The 22,391-nt window shown below is 26.6% G+C and overlaps 1 protein-coding gene across 3 annotated transcripts in view; it reads right to left on the bottom strand.

The window, feature by feature from the left end:
• l(3)mbn (lethal (3) malignant blood neoplasm) overlaps positions 1-21,724 on the bottom strand; it is a 64,303-nt gene extending 42,579 nt beyond the window's left edge. Inside the window, exon 1 of one of the 3 annotated variants that reach the window (XM_075377475.1) lies at positions 21,548-21,724. The gene's annotated coding sequence lies outside the window, so the exon portion shown is untranslated. Of the gene's footprint in view, positions 1-12,189; positions 12,337-20,375; positions 20,447-21,547 lie in introns of those variants that run through there. The other 2 variants (XM_075377476.1, XM_075377474.1) reach the window with 2 other exon arrangements.
• Between the last annotated feature and the right edge of the window lie 667 nt (positions 21,725-22,391).

The raw sequence follows: 22,391 nt of genomic DNA, 5'->3' as shown, positions 1-22,391 counted from the left end.
CTACTCCTAAAAATAATGGAAAAAGTACATATAAGTATGTTTGTCCTAACGTGCTTCGTTTGCGAGTTACGGCTAGCGAAAGATTTCGCTCGGTTTACAACCACCCCGGTGAAATGAGATCGTACTGAAACTTTTAAAACGTTAATTAAGGGACAGAATTAGTGATATATGGTTTTTGACCTGAAAAATCGAATAAACTAAATGATACAAGTACTTTAATGATAATTAATCCTTAAAAGTAATAATAAAATACATAACTTGCCGGCTTCCATGGCGCGAGTGGTAGCATCTCGGCTTTTCATCCGGAGGTCCCGGATTCAAATCCCGGTCATGGCATTTTCACACACGCTACAAATCTTTCACCTCATCCTCTGAACGGTAGACCCGGAGGTTAAGAGATAGACTAAAAGGCCATACTTTGAGCAACCATGGTTATTTATTTTAATTTATAAATAGGGATAATTTTATTGTAGATGTAAGCGAGAACGCAAAAAAATATTATAATGGCACTGTAATAGATGTTACATGCATTAATAGATTAAAAATGATAACACCTAATGGGATGGAATCGAGAAGTGCAATAAATAATACACTAGTGATTAATGTTGTAAAAATTAATAAAAAATTGTTTTACCTTGAAAGAATTACATAATATATTTATTTATTCTTTTATTAATTAAACTTTCTCAAAACACTTAAAAAACCGATTTTAATATTATTGTTTTTATTCATTTTTTTTTTTTAATTTAAGAGCGACGAAGTGTCCTTAAATTAAGGATTGCTCTCTCTATAAGGATAATGATGTTATATTAGTCATATTAGTTATGTTAATGAAAAATGTATTCACGAATAAATTTCTTGATTGCGTTTTTTTTTTTTTTTAATTTAACCGTATCAAAAAAAAATTATATATATTATACTAAATTATTTATTTTTATTTTTTATACCTAAATTTGTTTTACACACATTAACATTAAATTTTTTACTTAATTATTTTTATAATGGAATACAAAATAAACGAAAAGAAAATTAAAAAAAAAAATATGAAAAGAATTATAAAAGGTATGTTTAATATAATTTATTATTTTATAAAAATAGTAATAATTATGGTCATGTGTAATGCTGTTGTAAGAATAGATTTTGCAATATTTATAATACCTGAACAGCTGGTAGGTGATACTAGTAGGTGGGCGTTCATATTAAGTATTATTCAACAAAAGATGAGTTAATGACGTTCCAATGTCATCATTATTTATTGAAAATATCTAAGCCGGTTTTATAAAAAAAAAAAAAAAAAATTACCAGTAATTTTTTACTATTAGTAGTAATTTTATAATTATTATATAACATACTTATATAGTGATTGTCTTCACCCGATTGGTGATCAATTATTATTGATAATAATATTTCATCAGCAACGACTCAAAAAATGTTGAATATCTTCTTTTTTCCTGCCGAGTTGAACTAATGTACAATATACAGAATGATATTAAAGTATGGAAACGGCTTCATATTTCAAAACTGAGAGATAGTAGGAAGTAGAAACAAGAGCGGATCTAGAGAATCCAAAATTACTACTCTATGGTGTTTGAAATTTTTGTCCGGATGGACAATTATATTTTATTTTTATATGGATAAGCCCATATTGAATCAAACCTTTTTTTAAAATAAGAAAGTGGATATATAATATATGATTTTAATGTAAAGTTTTACAACGATGGCGAAAACCGTTTCTCGATAAATGCCTTCGTTTTTTATTTATAAGCAATCAAAGATGGAAAAAAGGAAAAATTGCGGTAGTAATAAAACGAGGTAAAACGTCCCGTAGTAAACTTTTAGTTTATATTACCTCAGAATTAATTAAAAAAGGAAGAAAAAATAATAAAACTAATAATTTACAATTCTACTACAAATGGGTAGATGAACTTATATTATAAAGTTTCTGTTATTTTGAAAATTTAACGGTTGAATTGATAAAATTTGTTACTGGTAAATAAATTATTGCAAAAAGAAGAAAAAAAAAAGAGTAAATGTTATAAAATAAATTAATATATTGTGCAATATTAATGTAACACCGTAAAAGAAAAAAAAAATGTATTAAGCAATATTAATATTATTATGAGAATTAATCTTAAAATTTAAGAAAAAAATAATTTTCTACTACCTTTTCTTTTAAAATTTAAATCATAACTCTACACATTTTTTTTTTTTTAGAATTAAATATCTTAATTATAAAAAAAAACAGTACTGATGAGAAGTACGTAAACAGAGAACATAATCCAATTACAGACTACAGATCGATGTATTTATTTTTAATGAACAATTATGTTACTCCAGTTACATCTTCGTCAACAAGATTGAGAAGTGCTAAATTTTTTCGTAATAATGATAAAAAAATCTGATGTGGATACCACACGACCTCCATGTATGCCTATTAAATTACCTATACAGATTTTTTTTACAACCAGAGGTTAATAAATCAGTATAATTCAATTTTAAAAAACTAAAAAAAAAAAAAATTGTTAAAAACGTTTAAAAAACCTTTTTACAATCAGAGGTTAATAATTATCAATAAATCAGTATATATATATATATATATATATATATATATATATTAAAAAAAAATTATATGAAGTCGGATTCGAACCAACGTGCCTTCCCCTTGTAAGGCCCAAATATTTCATTAATTAAAATTTAATTTAGCTATAACTCTGGAAGGAATGAAAATAAGTACCGCTTATGATATATCGTTAAAAAGCTCTCAATGAGGGCTGATTACTGCAGTTAAGGAAAAGTCCAAAATCAAGATTTTTTTTCGGATTTTAGGCTTTTCTGGACACTTTTGGTCTAGTCGATTGCAATCAAAAGGAGAGGTGTACAACTAGATGTTACAACAGTCCTAAATACAAAATTTCAACATTATACAGCTAGTCCATGCTGAGTTATGCGAGATGCATGCGTAAGTACGTACAGACGTCACGCCGAGGCTAGTCAAAATGGATATTTTCGTTGAAATCTGGAAACCGAAATTTTTCGCGATCACAATACTTCCTTTACTTCGTACAAGGAAGTAAAAATATAGTTTGATGCTATTTTATTTCCCAACGATCTGTGTTTTTATTTTTAAATTACGAAATTTAATTTCATTATTTACAATTTTTGAAATAAAAGTCAATAATTAAAAAAAATTAATAGTTTAATTAAAGAAAAAGAAGGGAAACTGAAGAAAAATACATTTTTTTGAAGTAGAGTTTACACGTGTGCAATTTGCACAAAAATCTCTAAAAAATATGCCATATAATTAATCAAGCTGATGCGGTTTTTAACTAGTCGTCGTAAATCAGTTGATGTTTCGAAGTCGAAGGTTCGAATCCTAATTAAAGCTAGTTGCTTTTATACGGATTTGAATCACAATGGATGCCGGTGTACTTTGGTAGTTTGAGTACAGTTAACTACACGTCTCAGGAATGGTCGGCCTGAACAAGACATGTCATACATATCATCCTCATCTCATTGGGTCATGGGGAGGGTTGTCTCATTTACATGTCATACATATCATCCTCATCTCATTGGGTCATGGGGAGGGTTGTTTATCGTTCATTAGTTGAACAATTGTAATGTACAGATTAAGAAAATAGAGATATTTTTTTCATTGTACTTGCCGATTTCCGTGGTGGAGTGGTAGCGTCTCGGTCCTTAATCCGAAGGTTCTCGCTTTGAATCCCGCCAGGTATTACATTTTTCATACGCTACAAAGTTTCCATTTCTATATTTTCATGTACAAGGTTCTGGGTGAATTAATTCATCAGGGAAAAAACTTGATTGAAAACTCTCAAATTTCGCGAAGACAATGAGAAAAAGTTATTTTTTATTAAGCAGAATATATTTAATTTAATATATTTAGTGTGTTAATATAAAATTTTTTAGTAAAGGTTTTCATGATAAAACAAAATTTCAAGGTAAATTAAAAAAATGATGGGAAATAAAAAAGATTTCCCTTGATTTTTTACCGTTAGTTATATCTAATCAATTATCAAGCACAAATTACGATTTTTATTGGGATTACCTGAAACGGTATTTCTTAATGTTTTTTTTCTTTTTATCAACAGCTGGTATTTTTATTCTTTAAACACTATTAGAAATACTGGTTTTATTATGTTTCGTAAGTATTGTTTATTTATCTAATTAATATTTATTAGTTCTATTATTTCTTCAACAATTTATCTATTCACAATATTTTACATATTATAACCTTACCACTTATTCATAACGATTGTTTAACAATCTATAGTTTTTATTTTAAGAATATTTTTTAAGGTTTTTCTTTTTGTTTAAATTATTAATCTTCAAATTACCACCAAAAATATAGCTAACTTAAAACAATACATAATTATATTATAAATTTGTTTAATATTTTTTTATCAGAAAATATCTTTCTTTGGTTAATTTAAACTTATAGTATTAGCTGAAGAGGCGTGCCGTGCACGCTCTCCGCAGCTAGGCCCTCCGGCGGGTTGCCCTGGTGGGCTGCGTTTAGGAATGGGATTATTAGGTGTCCAAAATTGATTACCTCTGGTGCAAACATATATTTTTTTTGAACGATGAAAATTGATATAAGAGAAAGTTAAATTAGAAATTAACTCTAGAAGTTGATACTAACGAATCAGGATTTTCTGCTAGTGATCGATACATTCCGATGCTTACGTTTTCGTTATAATTCATTATTTTATGAAGAAAAACAATCACATGAATAAAAAAAATGAATATATATTTCGCATATATATCCGTATATAATAAGGGTACATCTGACCACTACGAGACATGTACTAACGAATCAGGATTTTCCGCTCGTGATCGGTACATTCAGTCGCTAAGCTAAGGAGGACACACACACACACACACACACAGAGAGAGAGAGAGAGAGAGAGAGACAAATGCCCTTTAGTAGGGTAGGATCTAGAAAAGGCATGGCATTTTCATACCCTATAAAACTGCCATTTCATCTCATCCTCTGAAGCAATACCTAACGGTGGTTTCCGAGGCTAAAAAAAGTATTATCTAAGGAATGTGGTGGTAGGCCAAACGCGTAACTCATAAGCTAGGAATGAAACTTTAATTTATTTCTAAATGTCATTAAACAATATTCTCATACGATAATTATTAGTAGTTGCTTTTTATGTTTGTTCAGTAATCATACATGTTTGATTAAAGTAATTATAATTGGGTGTTGGCTGAAAACTTCAGTTATATAAATAAAGGCAATCTTCGTTTTGTGTTTCCTAATAACTCAAAAACTACTTAACCAATTTCGTTGAAAATTTCATAATTTATTATTATTTGTCCCGGGAGAATTTACGTGTTATTAGTTCCATCATATTTAATAATTTAATAAAATATTTTAATCACATAATAACTGTCTGAGGAATTCGATATTGACATAGACAACGATCGATATAAACAATAATAATCGATACGGACGACATTTCTCGATATATACAACGACATTAAATTTAGTAAAAGAAGTTTTAGATTATTTACTTATACATTTTTTTAATGATTTATATAGTAGTGAGATTCCGAAGCATTGCCGGGTCCCCACTAGTAGAGATATAAATTTGATATATTTATTTTAAGTTCAAATAGGTCACGAATGTTACTATTAGTTTATTGTTTGGGCATTAATTAAAGCAAAGTTATATTATTATATTAGAGGTAGATTTAATTGTTTAATTCAAAGCTGTTAAAGTGGACTAATATCGTGAGCTATAAAAAAAAAAAATTAAAAATATTTTTTACTTCTGTGATAGCGTAGAGATTAAAAATTAGTTCTATTCTGCTAATACGCTATTTTCTGAAAAAAATTATATAATTCATTAGGGTTAGAAAAAACCTATTAAAAAATCGTGAAAAATAACATTTTTGACGTGGTCAGTTCTTATATGAAAAAATGCTGATTTATTTTTCTGCTGATTTTTTTTTTAAATGTACAAAATAAAAAATGTTCATAGAGATCAACCAATTTTAACTGCCAAAAAAATTCATCTAATGGGAGTTTTCTACTATTTCATGGTTATAGAATAAACTGTGCTGGATATATCGCGGGCGCGTGTATATATATATAAAACAAATTTAAAAAAAATATATATATAAATATAATATTAAAATTATAAATTTTATGCTTTTTATAAATAAAAAAAAAAAAACTAACAAATTATAGTACTTTCCTGGCATTGGTTACTTATTCCTACGAGGTAGTAAAATAATTATACATGAAAAAACTTAAGATTTTTTTTTGGGTGGAGGTAATTTTCGGTGAAGTTTTTTTGTGAAATTATCATTAAACCAAAAAAAGTTTTAAAAACTAAAAAAAAGTCATTTTTAATTTTTTTTCTGCTCCCGCACCTCTAAAATCACTTTCCAAGGTTTTTTTTTATTTTTCTACGTTTATTATGTTAACTGGAAGAAACTAAAAAAAAAAATCCACTAAAAAATGTGCAACCAATAAATGTTGCCTAAGATTTCTTTTTTGGTGGTGGGGATTGAATGCGATGACATTTTATTGTAATATTATTACTAAAAGTTCATTATTTAAACTTTTAATAAAATTAAAGTTTAAAAAACCAAAAAAAAATTTGAAAAATCAAGAAATCGACATTTAAAAATTTTTATCGGCTCCCACAACCCTCATACTGCTCCCAAAGTATTTCTTTTTTGACGCTTGCAACATTTCTATTAACTTATGCCTAGAAAGACATTAAAAGACCGGTTAAAAAATGCAATAAATAAAAAGATAGCTTTTTTCGATTTTTGGGGAAAGTGGAATTTTGGGGCAAAATTAAAAAAAAAAAAAAATTAAGATAAGCATGCACGCATGTACTGAGTTAAAATAAAGTAGGGTTATGTTTGCAAAATTAAAAAAAAAACTGACCCCAAAACCTGTTACCTCTTGAAGAAATTTATCTAAAAATTTTAACAACAAATTGTCCCATATACACTTGTCTCTGTGTCAAATTTCATCAAACGCGGTGTATCCAGTTAAAAGTTATAAAGCTTCAAACACCCCAACACATGTACATGAGCAATGAAACGTCGAGAAATGCAAATAAACTCATACACCATTTTTTGACTGATTACCACGCTTTCCTTCTTAAGCTTATCTCTAGAGCTAGGATGACAGGAAAGTAAAAAAAAAACTTTTTACTATTATTATTACTGATTACTATTATTATTACTAATAGTGTATTTTTTTTTAAAGGTAGACAGACTTATCAAATAATCTGGAAAAGTACTGAACCTATGACTTTCCCGACTACGCTGGTCATATACTTTTATCAAGTATAATTTGATATGACTTTTATGAAATAAATTAAAAAAAATCGCTTTTCATTTTGGGTCCGGAATATAATTTAGGTGCCAAAGCTATTTGAATTTTAATAACGCTATCAAAATGAAGAAAATTAAACTTTATTCACATAAAGTGAAGAAAAAAAAATTTGGTATAAAAAAAAAAATTAACGTAAAAAATTAAGAGAGCCAAAAAACACAAAAACAAAATATATATTTTTAGAGATTAAAAATAAAATTGAAGAAGCGTTTTTCTAAAAATATCCATACATAGGTTTAGCCTAACAAATTTTCTTAAGTAAAGTTTTCTATAAATCTAAACAAACTCCTTTATTAAAGGAAAAATAAGAAAAAAAAATTTCAAAAGACTTTTCTTCATTTTAAGTCCAGGATCTAGAATTTTTAAAAATTGTAGAAATTTCTTGGTACCTCTATATTAACTTTCAAAAATATTAAAACCAAACGGAAACAGAGCAAAAGAACAAAAAAAAAATATACATCAGTAAAGAGGTGAGAACTGATTCTTTGAAAACATTTTTTTGAGAATATATTTGCTTTAATAAAGTTTTCTTCTCTAAAAAGACCTCTCTGGAGAAAACCAAAATTGAATTTTCATGATATCTCCCACCACCCCTCAACGAATTTAAAAAAATATATATAATCAATGCCCATATATATATATATATATATATATAAAGAAATATTTGAGTCAAATTTGAAGAAAATCGGTTCGGTCGATCTGGAGGTAAAGGCCAAAAATAGTGCGTGCGACACACAACATATACACGTACATGGTCTAGTTGAACTAACTGCACCGAAAAAAGTAAAGATTTTCATAAAACCCGATATTTGTTTTTCACGTGATAAACGGAACGAAAGAGTGGCAGGAGTATCATCATATCTCCCTACGAATCGCAGAGCCGGGACAATGTACCTTGCTGCTGTATGATTCTGTAATCGGGCGTGTTTCAAAGGTTTTCTTTTAATGTCGGTTACAGGATTTAAATTTTATTTTATTTATGGAAGAATTTAGTGATTTGTGTGACATGATCAACATACTTTCTCCTTTGATATAATTATTCTAATTTTATTCGCCGGGTTAAGTAATATTGTAAATTTATTTAACATTTTTTTTTGGTTTCATTTTTACTTAACACGTATTTAAGATTAAAAGTAACGCACAGTGTATAAAAAAACGCACAGTTTCAAAGAAACACAGAAAGCAAGAATCTTGAGCCTCGATAAATAAAAATAAGGGAGATAACAACCTTATGTAACTACTGCCGACAGTGTACTAAGGCTGTTATGAATGCGGAAATATATATTTTTATAGTAATCAATGTTTTAATTATTAATTTTTTGAAGTTTTACGTAAAATTACTTTTAATATCAAAGGAAGTAACTCGGTTTATATATTATCATCCAATAAAAAAATTTAATAATGATTAATGATGACAATTTACAAATAACAACTTATCTTTCAATCATTAACGTGACTAATTTTTCGTTAATCTGTACATTTGATCGTGAGTAAAAGTTGAACTAGAAAAATAATAAAAAAAATATACAGGTTTAGTTGAAAATCTTTATCTGTTGAAGTAGGTTGAAAACCAGAGGTTCACATACACTCGCGCGCGCGCGCGCGACCGCGTGAATATAAGATAGAGATCTCTGAAAAAATAAACTATTTATTTTTTATCTTAAATTTTCGAATTAATTTTCCCGGTGTGAATAATATTTTCAATAAAAACATAAGGCTATTTATAGTTTCATTATTAAAATTTAATACAAATCAATGTTAACACAAAACTTGTGTTAACATTGATAACCTTATAGCCTTATAGCCTTATGTTTTTATTTTCAATAAAAACATAAGGCTATTTATAGTTTCATTATTAAAATTTAATACAAATCAATGTTAACACAAAACTTCCTTTAAACCTTCTATGTAAATTTAAATTTTACGCTAAACAAAATATCTTTTACTAAAGTGTGTTGGAGAAATAAAACGGGAACTATCAGAGAAACTCCACTATAAAAAAAATTATTGAAATCGATCTATCTGGAAACGTTTGTACATAAAAAAAGTTTTTTTTTTATAGGTCAAATTACGAACCTCTTACTTTTTTGTAGAAATTTCTTACAATTCGTGTAGATTCTGAGAATTTTAAATATTTTCGCAACTTTTTCGTGAAACATAATTAAAAAAACGTTTAAGAAATGAAAAAAAAATTATTAATATCTGAATCATAATTTTTCGTCAAAAGAAAAAATAATTTCTGTAAAGAAGCTAAGAAAAATTATTTTAATGCAGTGTTTTCCTGACGCATTATTTTTGTTTTTTGCTGATTAATTAATTTACCATAAAAGCAATATGAAAGCAATATTAACATACAGAAATGGAATTTTGTAGGGTGCAAAAAAATGCCATACATAACGGGATTCGAACTCGGAACCCCCGGATGATAAAATCCGAGATGCACTTCGCCAAGAAGATCGACGGATTTTATTTTTTTTTATATTTGTCCTAACTCATAAAAAAACTATTCTGGTATGACTTTTTTTATTTATATAAAAAGTTGCTCTGGTGGTTGCATTGTAACTTTTCCGAAAAATAAAAATATATATTAACAGTAAGAAAATATTCTTTACTTTTCATTATAAAAAATTATTTTCTATTTTTATCCAATTCTTTAGTACTGGATACTTGTAGAGAGAATATAGACGGCTAGACATTATTTCTTCATTATATAAGATATCTTTTTACGTTTTTTTACGCAATTATTTTTTTAATCTTTTTTTAAATACTTTTATTTATAGTCGCATCAACAGTTAAAGCGAATTATCAGTGTAATGTAACTGTACCGGTAAATGTATAGTCTTCAACAAACTCAGGTCAACTACTCCTGAGACGTGTGGTTAATTGAAATCCAACCACCAAAGAACACCTGCATCCACGATCTAGTTTTCAAATCTGAATAAAAGTAATTACTTTTACTTTTTATTTTAATCTTATATTTATTAATATGTAATTTTCTAGCTTATGTGTTTCTTGTGGAATGTTTTTTCTCATCGACAACGGTGTTTTTATGCATATAAAATAAAAAAAGTGTTAAATAAAAGAAATTAAACAAAATCTGGCACAATCTCCTCAAAATTATTCGACTTTCCGTTAATTTAACTTAGTTTTAATATATTTTTTTTATGTATAACTACAATTTAAAAACAGCTTACCAAATTCCAATTTGATTTCCTCGAGCGCTTTCGGCTAATCTGCCGTCTTCAAGAGGATAATTATGACTTAACATATGTAAAACTAAAATCTTACATAATTAAATTTTGTGTGTGTGTATGTGTGTGTGTATATATATATATATATATATAACAATTGATCATTATTTTGTTAAAATTCGTCAAAAGTTAAATTTTAAGTCTAAGTGACTACCTCAGTTTTGTAATAGTTTCTCAATTTAAAAAAAAATTTGGTTTAATATTGCTAACAATAGATACCGTAGAAAAAGAAACGTCAACGTTCCAACTTGCAGCATCATAACGAACCACGTTTCTATCTTGCTTCGCTCAAATTTTTCGACCTTAAATTGAGCGTAACTCAAGAACAACTCAACTAATCTTCATCTAATTTTCACACGCACAACTTCATACATTACTACAACATAACTAGATTTCATTGAAAATGATCAAGTAGTTTTGGAGATTTTCGAACAACAAAATTATATACATTGGCCTAGATATATATATATATATATATATATAGAAACCCTTATTTAAGTGAATGTATTTTCATACTCCTCATACCTCAAAACGTAAAGAAAATTCATTTTAATTCCCCATTCCTACCATACGTCCGAAAGTAATACTATACTTTTCTTCGAAAAGTGTGTAAAAAGCGATTAGATATCCTAACAATTAAAAAAGAATACCTTTTCATTATTTTTTTTTAAATAAATTTTAACTATTTAAAATCAGTGTCAAATTTAGGGTTGGTTAGTTTTTTTTAGTTTTTGCCCCCATTCAAAAAAAATAAAATAAAAATAAATGAGAATTATTGTAAAAGTATGTTTTTAAATAATTTTTACGGCATTTTTATAAGGCGGTTTATTATAATTTATGTAAAAATAATTTTTACGGATAAATTAAATTTGTTCTTAACTAAAATATTTGGTTTTAACCTATCGGGTCGGTCTAGTGATAAACTCGTCGTCGTAAATCAACTGATTTAGAAGTCGAAGTTCTCAGGTTCAAATTCTAATTAATAAACGTAGTTGTTTTTATTCGGATTTTAATACTAGTTCGTGGATACCCGTATTCTTTGTAGTTGGATTTCTAATTAACCAAACGCCTCAGGAATGGTCAGCCCGAGTTTGTTCAAGACTACAAATTTACCGCTAGAATTACATTTCAACTAATAAGTCAGCTAATGACTTGTAATTGTTGATGCGACTATGAAAAAAAAATTAAAATAAATATACGTATTTGGTTTTATTTTTATAAAGTGTAGAAAAAATATATGATAAATCTTTATTATTTAATTAAAAAAATAATAATTATCTACGTAATAAATATTATTCGATATTTTTATTATTTATTTTAATTATTCAAGCTTCACTATAATATTTTTTAAATTATTATATTATTTAAATATTAAAGTAATTTTATTAATTATTTTGATATGTTTACTAAAATTTAAAACATATTTAATGACTAATGTTAATAACACAATTGTTAATACGCGACACACCACACCACATGAATGACTGAAAATTAATAAACAATACATTAATAATAAAAAAAAGACAATTAAACAATAGATAATAGTTTACGTACCGTAAAAACCGTGTTAACAGATGAAGAAATTAACGGCAACAAATATAAGTTAAGCGCATAACCCCACCCCAACAAATAGTGTCCAGTTAGTTATACATACACTCGTAGACCAACTATTCCCCCAAACTCTTCCACTTCATGTCGTTTTTTCTATGCTAACATCTTTCTCCCCCTGCTAGAAATCTTTTTTTCCTTTTGTAATCTTAAAACAAAAAAAAATTCTACATAACTGAATATAGAATCCGGTTTTTAAAAAAAATACACATGGCTTTGCTTAAGTTGAAAAATCATATGACTATATGATAATATAAGTTGACTAAAATTATTTAAATAAAATCGATCCTTTCACGCATTTTAATTTCCCCCTCCCACAAATAAATTCTTATATTGAAAATCAAAAACATTATTAAAGAAGATATAAATCTAATCATAGATATGTGAATATAATTGTCTAGCTTAGTAGATTTATTGAATAATTCATCAGTTGTACTTATGTTAAGTGTGTAATCGGAGATTGAAATAAAACTTTATTGTAAAATATTGTTATTATAATGTTTAAATTATTGTAGTTAACCGGCTAAGTAATAAATAAAAAAAAAATTGAACAATTGTTTATCCATTTCATTGGCCATAAATACTCATTTCAGTTGTGAACATAACTTTTTTAAAATATTAAAATTTTTTTTCCCGGCAAATATAGCTATTGGAAAAATTTGGTGGTAATTCAAAACTGGGGTACCGGTTTTTTTTTTTGCAAATCTACGTTTTAAGGTCCAGATAATTTAACGACCATTTGTTCTCAAAGTAGGTGATAAACGTCCCCTTGTGGGCGCTGGAAGCCTTCAGGGGGAGCGGTAGAAAGCCCACAGAAAACAGGGGGCATTCAGGAGGTGACTGATTAAAAAAAGGCAAAAATGATGTTTTCCTGATATTTCAAACTAAAATTAAATACCTAATACACTAGTACAAAAAATTAAAGGAAAACCTATATTTTATAATAAAAAATTATGTATTCAAACTACTTTAACTTTGGCATTAAGAGGCTTAGAGAGACGAATAAGAAAATAGTTAAGGCTTGAATACTCTACTTTTTGACAGTATACTTCAAATTTAAAAATCAAATTAAAATAAAAATCAAAATCAGAGAGAAAAAAATTTTTACAAATTTTATTACAAGTTATTCTTCGTGTCTGATCGAGCGCATGGGGGAAAAAAATTTTTTTCAATAAACTGCATTAAAATCGTTTAAAAGCTCAAAATGTTCGCTTTAATTTCTTTTTTTATATCTTTCAATTGAAAGTTTTGTTTTAATTATTGTATTGTTACATTGAATATGCTATCACTATTGTTGTTATAACTACACAGACACAATTGTAATTTTTTTTAAAGCAATTTTATTAATTAAAATACTTCCAACTATGATTAAATATTCGTTTTAATTGCACTCATTTAAAATGTAAGTTTCAACTCAGAAATACGATATGACACTTTTAAAAAAAAACTGCAATTGCTGTTTTTAAGAACGCATCTTAAAAACAGCAATTTCAATTATTATTTTCAACAGATGGTAAGTTTAAAATTTTGGGGGCACAAGAAAATATTTGGTTCTCAATATGGGCGGTGAGCAAAAAGTTTTGAGATTCAATGAACTAGACCACTCATGTATGTATGTGCGTATGTTATGTCGCACTACTTTTGGTTTTATATCTCAGGATCGACCGAACCGATTTTCTTCATTTAAATTTGGCTCAAATATTTCTATAAACGGGCATTGATCATATTATTTTTTTCACAATTCGTTAAGGTCTGTTGAGGAATATCGTGAAAAAACAATTTCGATTTTCTTCAGGGGCATTTTAGAGAAAATTTTATTAAAACAAATTTGTTACCTATAATACTTATATAAATAATAATCTCAAAATTTTTTTTCAAAGAATCAACAACCCACCTCTAAAGTTGAATTATTTATTTTTTGTTCTTTTGCTCTATCTCCCTTGGGTTTAAATATTTTTCAAAAATTCTTTGAAAGCTTTTACTTAAGAAACGACTACAATTTTTAAAAATTATAGATCCGGAACGTAAAACGCAGAAAAGGTTTTTGAATATCTCCTTTCTTTTATTTTAACCTTTATTGAAAGGGGTGTTGCAATTTAAAAAAAACTTCACGTAAGAAAATTTGTTAGTTAAATATAACCTATATTATATGAATACTTTTAGAAAATATTTTCTTAAGATTTATTCCCCCAACTCTAAGAAAATATATATTCAGTTGTTTTTGGCTGTAACTTTTAATTTTTATCATTACTAGCCGGGAAAGTTATGGAAATACTTTGCCAGGTTTTTTGAATATGATTCTTAGTTAAAAAAGGGAAGAAAAAATATATACTCAGAAAAAATATTAACTATTTTGAAATAGAAATAAACTTCATTGTAAATAACTTTCAAAAATGTTACTGAATCTGAGACCATTAACCAAACAGCTACAAAGAAATCAATGAATGGCTTGATTGTATTAGGCTAACTTAAAAAAATATATATTTGGATATAAATAAAAACAAATATATTCTAGGCATACTAATCTAAATATTCAACTGCTTTGTCATTAAGTCATTTTCAGGAATAAAAAAAAGAAATTATTTATGAGAAACAAAGTAGTAAAGGTTTTCACAAAAGTAAAAGGTGCACTGGATAAAATATGAAGAGAAAGGGTATAATGTTTTAGACATTTAAAAGAATGAAGGAATAAAGAAGAGTTTTAAAAATTAGGTACAGTATATAAAAAGGAAGAGATTGAAAGTTAAGGAAAACATAACTAAAAAAGTTAAAGCTAAGAAGGAATAGTCCTGCACTTCTGTGAACAGTTCCCTTACACATTTTATACTGAGCTTAACAAACAGAATTTTGCAAGACAACTTTATTAATAAAGTAAAATAAAATGTGTAAGAATTAAGTACCTAATGGGTAACCACTGAGAGACAGGCTAAACAGAATGAGTGGTCAAGAATAATTTGCACCAAGATAGAGGAAAGGCTATGTTTTTGATGTCTTGGTAAAGTCAGTGCACCTCTTTATCTTAGAATAAAAATAGCCACTGTTTTGAAATGAAAAATTCTATAAATGATTGCTACATGTATGTTCTTCCATCTTATTTAAAGAAACACTGATAAAAAAACCAAAAAAAACTGGAGCTACATTTTTATAAGAAATGGAAATCACTTTCGCTGTTACTGCATTACAAACACACAAAAATACCAAAATATTTTGTTAAAATAGTAAATCTTGATTTGCTCGTTTAATAAGTAGAAATATAGAAGTAAAAAAAGTTATGGTGAAGAAATGATAAAGGGGTATAATGAAATGACAATTCATGATCTATAGTCCAATTCAGAATAATAGATAAAAGGAAGGATACGTCAATTTCTATTTATTTCTAATTTCTAAGTTTCTTCCAGTTTTTTTAATACAAATGCTGTTAAATTTTATAATCATTAAAGTTAAACCAGCTCATAAAACAAAATATTCTAATCTGATATCTAAATACATATATAAATCTAGTTGTCTGCAAGTCTGTTACACTCTTTCATGCAAAAACTAATCAACTGACTGGGCTAAAATTTTTAGCCACATAGTTTTTATATCTGGAAAGAACGTAGGACTATTGCCGTTTCAAAATGGTAGTTGTTTCAATGATTTGCAACAACAACCAGAATATGTTCCTTGGCAATATTCAATTTTATGGCCAAACCTTTGGTCAAATCGAATTCAGGGACCACTTACAGTATCTGAAATTAATTTTTTTACAAAAAAGGTCTCATCTTTTTTGGTTATAGAGAAAAGCATCTTTAAAGGTGCAACGGTTCACTATTTTTGAGATAGGGGCTGAATATTCTGAAACCTCCATTCTCCAGATAACTCAAAGTTTTAAGTCCAGTGCTGACCAAAATGTTGCTCTGAAAAATTTTAATACGTTGATAGTTTTTATAATTTAACAGGCTTTAATTGTTATTTATCAGTATTATTCTCATAAACATGAGGATAATGAACACAGTGGGGTTCCAAGGGGCGGAGTCCCCAGTCTAGATGAGAAGGATAAGTGAAGCGAGGTTTGACCAGCTAGTTAATAAAAATCTTCAATTAAATGGGTAATTATATCTATTTTATGATTTATGCCCAGTGAAATGTAATAATTTTAAATTTATAAGTTCTATATACATTTTTATAAACTAAGCCTTTTTTAAAAGATTTATTCCAATCTTTATCTGATTGAATTCAATAATTCTTATAGAAATACAGTCTTTTAAATGCCTATATTTTTTAAATAAATTTTCAAAATATGTTTTTTTTTAAGTAATTTTATTAAAAAAAAACATAATGAAAACAAAATACGCTTCAGTCCTACAGGTTCCATTGTATCCATAAAAAGTTTTCAGTGAAGAAAATTTTGTTAATGTGGTGCCACCTATGTACCTGTATTGTATTATTTATTCAATTTTTTTTTTGTGCAGACATTCATTAGCATATGAAGCATTAGCCTACCCTTATTATATGTTTTTCTATCATTCATTCATTAATTTTATTTAATGCACAATTCTGACCAAAAAATTGGTTATTCAGTATTCTAAATATTTAAAATTTGCGATGTAAGTGTATTCTCTTCATACCTTAAAATAAAGAAACAAAAGCTTAAGCATAATATGTATAATCTGGAGTTTATAATACCAGAATTATAATACCTGAATTATAAAATGAAACCAGAATTATAAAATGGCTGGTCAGTTTGTGTAAATATACTTACATAAATATATAAATAATTTTCTCATGGTATTTTAAACTAATAAACATTTAGAGTTCATCTTTTTTAATTTTCTTGAACTATTTATAGTATATGATTAGGACTGCAGAACTGTTTTTAAGTGGTTGTGTAGGATACTATTAAGTTAGATGACAAATTTTTAATTATTCTAGTCAGCCGAGTTTTTGTGCTATATATTGTGACCACTTCAGGGTTGATTATTGATAATTTTTACAGACCCTAGCTGAGAATCAAACCAGAAATCTTCATTACAGCAGGCAAGCACTGCCTTTACTAACAAGATAACCACTGCACCCCATTTGATTATGTATAGATTTGCAAATGTTTTTTAAAATACTTCTGTAGAAATGCTGACCTATTTGTCCAGTTATTATTATTAATTATTTGAATCCACAATAAAATAATACACGATTTCTCAAACATGGTTACTGCTGATATATTAATAAATTATTATTAAAAAGTATGAATCCATCTTACCAGCAATTAATTTGAACTTAAGATTTTTCAGTCCTTAATACTGAAAGATCATAATAAAATAAAAGTTAAAAATTAAAATAATAAGCAGTCATGAGTGATTGTTAGTTATCAGTAAAGTGACTGAAATTTACAGTCTAATCTGGTGGAATTAAATAAAATCAATGGGAACTGTGTTGTACAAATGATAATTATTTGAATTATTATCTCTTTCTATCTATATTTACGGTGTGTTTAAACAACTTATCATCTTTAATAAAATTTAATAAAACTTAAAAAAATTTTCTCATTAATTAGATTTTTTTATTTATTGTAAAGGTGATATTTTTCTAAATTAGATGTATTATAATAATTATAGGATAGGTCAAAAATTTTCATAATAGTATTTGGGTTGTATGTATGACCTTTATCTAATATATGTTTAACAAGGTTTTTTGTCTGTTCACAAAAATATTTTTTAAGCAAATTTTTAGCAAATACATTAAAAAATGTAATTAAATTACACAATACATAAATGTTAAAAAATTGTAATGTTGTTATTGTAGTTTTTTTTTACTTTTAATAACCAATATTATAAACAACCATTCGGTTTGGCGATGGGTGAACTGTTATTGGCAATTATGGCAGAAATATAACTATAATTTTTAGAAGAAACTGGTATTAAAAAAATTCTAACTCAGCATGATATTATGTTACATAAATTTTATGTTGATGACACCATAATCATATATAATCAAAATATTCAAATTGAATCAGATATAATGTTAGATAAATTTTACAAAATTAATAAACACAAAATTTATCACGGAAATTTTAAACAAATTTTATATCTAAAAAATTGTTTAAATTTTTTATATATGAAAATATATAACAGTAAAATAAATAACAAAATAAAGTTAGATATTTATCGTAAACCTTCTTCAAATGATACAATAATTAATTTCAATTCATTTCATCCATGGTTCCAAAAGATGGTTGTTTTTAATGTACTTTTATATAGAGACATACATTATCTCAAAAGTTTTTTTAAACACAGAAATAGTAATAATTAAAAATATTGCTACTGCTAATAGTTATAATATTAATACTATAAATAAATTATACAATAAAATAAATAATAAAATTAATACAATTAAAAATATAAAATTATTACCAGATAAAAAGGAAAAAATATATATAAAAAATGTGTATACTCCATTTACTCCAGGAATTGAGAAGTTAAAAGGAATTGAAAAGATAGATAAGGGATATATAGTTTTATGACCAATCGTAAATTCTCTATACGTGCGCATAAGAACACATGGATAGTATAAAAAACAATAAACCAGAAAAATCCTAACTTTGCTAAACATATATTAGATAAAGTCATATATACAACCCAAATACATTAAATAAAATTTTAGACATATCTTATAATTACTATAATACATCTAATTTATAAAAATATCACATTTAAAGTAAACAAAAAAATCTAATTAATGAACAAAAATTCTTTAAAGGTGATAAATTGTTTAAGCACCCCAAATATAGATAGACAGAGATAAAAAGTCAAATAAAATATCATTCATACAACATATGGTTCCCGTTGATATTATTTTATTTCACCAGATTAGACTGTAAATTTCAATTGGTATACTGATAACTTGCAATCAGTCATGATTGCTTAATATTTTAATTTTTTAACTATTTTATTATGACATTTTAATCTACTGACTATGGTTTAAGGTCTGAAAGATCTTAAGAAGTTCAAGATTAATTGCTCATAAGGAGAATTTATACTTTTTAATAATTTAAAAATAAAATAATAATTAAAAAAGGTCTTTCTTAACTTACATCTGATAATTGTTCAATTTACATAAATTATTGTTCAAATTCTATATCTGAGAATTTTAAAATAAAGTATATTAATGTTCATTAACAGTGAGACTTTTTAATATTAGAGTACTACTTATAACAGATTAAAAAGTTTTATAAAAAAATTGTTTCTTTAATTTAACTTTGCAGTTGAGAAATGGATGTCTGGATATGCAGATTAAGTCAGAAAATTCTTTTAAATCTATCAATTTATAAAAAGTATAAGTATATAAATGTCTGGTTTTGCAAGAGGTAAAAGCAATTTTCTGTTAATAGTAGGCTAAATTATAATCACAATAAATTACATCATTCATCCTCTCTGAGATGACGACGGATTCATCTAAGTACCTATTTATTCTACACATAAGGGGTCACAGAAAAACGACCTTCAGAAATATCTACTAATAACAGTAAAGCGATTATCATACGGCAACTATGTATCAAGGAAGGGCACAGAAAAAACACTACAAGAAAAATAATCTTAAAAAGTTTTAGCCAAAAAATTTAATTTTATTGTTATTGATTAATAAAATAAAACTTGTTTTATTAATATGCTTTAAGGTAAATATTTATGTATTATTTATTAATTCATTTATGTATTTCTTAAATAATATCTTCAAATAATGAATCTATAACCTATAATTACAATCAAAATATTACCTCACATTTACAGTATAAATTTAAAAGTAATATTTTCCCACAACATAATTATAATTTTGAACAACATATAGAATAAATCAAGGTTAAAGTATAGTAGGTACATGCATTGAAGTTATATTTACATTAGAAATACTTTGTATGCAATAAATCAGTATAATTACCTTATACCTACAATTAAAGAAGAAAATTATGATCTGATAAATTTAAGTTACACATTTTCAAGATATTTAAAATTAATTTACTTTTTTTTAACGCTGTCGAGTTTATTATTTTTATATATATTTGTACATATCCAAAAAAGGTTGTAAGCTATTTAACAAGTCGAAGGCTACTCTAGAAAATTTTTTAAACTATTTTTAAAAATAATATCTCATGCAAGACTTACTATGGAAAGTCAGATATTAGGGGTTTCATATTATTTTATTCAACAAGATAGACATGTTATTACACTCTGACACATCAAGGCCACTAAGATAAAGGAGATGTTTAGCTTAACAAGTGAAACGTTTGTTTTAATTATCCAGATACTGGGTGTAAAATTAATATAATTAATCTCATGTAAAGCAACTCAATAGACTTTTGCTTCAGATACTTTACATGGATCAAAGCTATAAAAGAAACTTTTGGGACAAAATAACATATTAATGTACCATTTTGATATAAAACAGTATATCAGAATAATTTATCTTTGAATTACCATATAGTATTACCTTTCAATTAAATAACTAAGTTGGTTATTTAATCTAATTAATAAAACCAAGGGATAATATTTGAAGGTGAAAAGAAATAATTTTACATAAAACTAAAAATATTATTTACATGCTATAGGAAAATTCTATTAAAAAATTAATTAGTGAAATAAAATTCGTTGTTAAAAATATTTAAAAATTGATTAAATATTAAAACTCTCACTTCCTCATTACGAGAAATTTTTCCCCATTACGAAAAAAAATTAAGGCTCTTTCAGACCTCAATTAGTAGTATCTTTTTTAGTAGAGTTTCTGGTAATGCATTTGTTAAAATAAGCACCTGTATAAAGTGCTGCTAACTTAGATCTGAAAGGTCCTATGTAAGAATAGTTCATTATTGTAACTCAATTAATGATTTTGGATTGTTGTCATAATTTGCAATGATTTTAATAAAAAAATAAGGCTCGTGTGTTCTTATGTATGCACGTAAGAAGTTATACTTCTTTGGCGTGAATAAAAAACGAATTTTTATACGCATTCAAACAAATTTGAACAGATTCAAACATTCGATAAACGACATTAAGTACTATGAATAAAAAACGCTTAAATTAAATTAATATTTATTTTATACAGCTTAAAAAGTATTCTTTGTCATATAAAACAAAGTTCATAGTCAATTAGTTCAGTTCCATTAATTCTTCGAATGACAGAATAGGCATAACGGTTATCAGCCGGCTTATGGTATGAAAAATTTTGTTTTTTGCAAATTTAAAATTACTTATGCAAAATCAAGAATTCATCTGATGTGTGCTATTTTCTGTCATTAAAAAATATAATTTTACTCGTAAAAAATAAAAAAAATACTTACATATAAATATAACCTCAAATCTTGATAACACAATTTTCACAAAATAACTAAAAAAATAAATGTACGCTGTAATATAAATAAAGTTTTATGAATATGAACAACAGTATTCACAGTTTAAAATATCCGTCTTCAGAAATTCGTGTATATAAATATATATTTATTACGATTTCTGTTATCACTGTTACACGTGCTAATCACTTAATTGCATTGAACGACTGACTGAATTAGACACATACGCCATGTGCGTGCAACTGATCCACTTGTAGATCAACTTGAAGAAGATTTTTTTTAGTCAAACTTTTATTATTCAAGTATATTGAATTTGGACTTTTTTTGCGCTTGTGAAAAATTTTCTGATTATGGTTAACATTTTTGTATATGTCCTATTTATATTATATCGGAATCAAAACCTAAACCGACAACGATTGTTAACGTCTATATGCCTACAAGCGCCCATGATGATGATGAGGTAGAGTGTGCATACGAAGAGATTGATGAAGCAATTAAACACGTAAAAGGAGATGAAAATTTAATAATAGTTGGAGATTGGAATGCAAGCATTGGAAGAAATATAGTGGGTGAATACGGGCTGGGCAAAAGCAATGAAAGAGGGGACCGACTTATAGAGTTTTGCACGAAGTATAATTTAGTAATTGCCAACACCCAATTTAAAAATCATAATAGAAGAATATACACTTGGAAAAAGCCAGGCGATACTGCAAGGTATCAGATAGATTATATCATGGTTAAGCAAAGATTTAGAAATCAACTCGTTGACTGCAAAACTTACCCTGGAGCAGACATTGATAGCGACCATAATTTGGTGATAATGAGATGTAGATTG

This window comes from Lycorma delicatula, chromosome 10 (genome assembly GCF_047948215.1).
Source record: "Lycorma delicatula isolate Av1 chromosome 10, ASM4794821v1, whole genome shotgun sequence".
Classification (NCBI taxonomy): Eukaryota; Metazoa; Arthropoda; class Insecta; order Hemiptera; family Fulgoridae; genus Lycorma; species Lycorma delicatula.
Note: the sequence above shows the minus strand (reverse complement) of the source record. Positions and strands in the feature narration are given on the sequence as shown.